This window comes from Neomonachus schauinslandi, unplaced genomic scaffold (assembly GCF_002201575.2).
Source record: "Neomonachus schauinslandi unplaced genomic scaffold, ASM220157v2 HiC_scaffold_7013, whole genome shotgun sequence".
Lineage (NCBI taxonomy): Eukaryota > Metazoa > Chordata > Mammalia > Carnivora > Phocidae > Neomonachus > Neomonachus schauinslandi.
Window position 1 is genome coordinate 1 of NW_025415701.1, and position 1,240 is coordinate 1,240.

General features: G+C 46.1%; 1 pseudogene; it reads right to left on the reverse strand.

The window, feature by feature from the left end:
- Positions 1-1,193: 1,193 nt before the first annotated feature.
- Positions 1,194-1,240, reverse strand: LOC123324021 (annotated as a pseudogene; the record flags this gene model as incomplete).

A 1,240-nucleotide genomic window follows, 5' to 3' on the forward strand; every position in this document is an offset into this window, starting at 1 on the left:
TTTGCTTGCTCATCATGTGCACACAAAACTCCCCAACAGCCACTCCAAAATGGCAGTCTCATTTGGCAATTCCCTGAGTTTATTTGTCCTGTTGTAGGTCCTACGACCATAGCCAACTCCTTAGAACCCCTAACTCTCGATTTTAAGTTTATGGGAATCAGTAAATAATGACCCAGTTTTGAGGAGCAGAACGAACATACTGTAAAGGCATATCCCCCTGAGGAGAGCCATGAGTCCCAGAAAAGAGAAAATGGGTTCCCCAACAGGTATCTCCTCGACATCACTGTGACTCAGGGAGAGTATTCTACTTCTCAAAAAAGTTGGGTGGGGGCGCCTGGGTGGCTCAGTTGGTTAAGCGACTGCCTTCGGCTCAGGTCATGATCCTGGAGTCCCGGGATCCAGTCCCGCATCGGGCTCCCTGCTCGGCGGGGAGTCTGCTTCTCCCTCTCCCATTCCCCGTTTGTGTTCCCTCTCTCGCTGTGTCTTTCTCTGTCAAATAAATAAATAAAATATTAAAAAAAAAAAAAAGTTGGGTGGAACAACAGTTGAAAACCAGAGAAATCCATGGCATGTGAATGGTACATTATCCCATACTAGTTCAAAGCAGAGAAACATCCCCTACAGAGGGAGAATCTGAAAAGGCATTGTAGAAAACGTACAGTGAGTTCCCATTACTGCAGCATCTCATGGCTGAAAGGTATCCCTAAAAGGTGGAAGTCTCTGGGTGGGTAGTGGTTTTGGGAGACACGCTAGATGGGATCTGAAAAGCTTGTTACTGTACCCGGAACCAGCGCAAAGAGCTCAAACCGGCAGTGGTGTTCTCTTCTTTTCTCTCGACTCCAGAAAACCGAGAGAATATTCACCTGTTTTGAAAACCCCAAGCGGTGGGCAGAGGAGGGTCAGCGGAGCCAACTAGCACCATAGCTCTCGTTGCTGGTCTTCACCCGTTGCTGAAGTCCGGGAACACGTACCTGTGCCATAAAGGAAAAAAATGCGAAGCAACTAATACGATATCGATACAAGTGATTTTCAAGCGTCAACTTAAAAAGTCTTCTACCTCCACCGAACAAAACTATTCTACTTACAAGCATCGGAAGGTTAACAACAAAAGCCCGCCACAACAACGTTTTGAAAACAAACTTTCGCAAGCAAAAAAACTAAACAGACATCTTTTTTTAGTAAACGGAAATAACCAGGGGAAAGCGCGAACGCAGTCCCCCACTACCACAAATTATGCAGT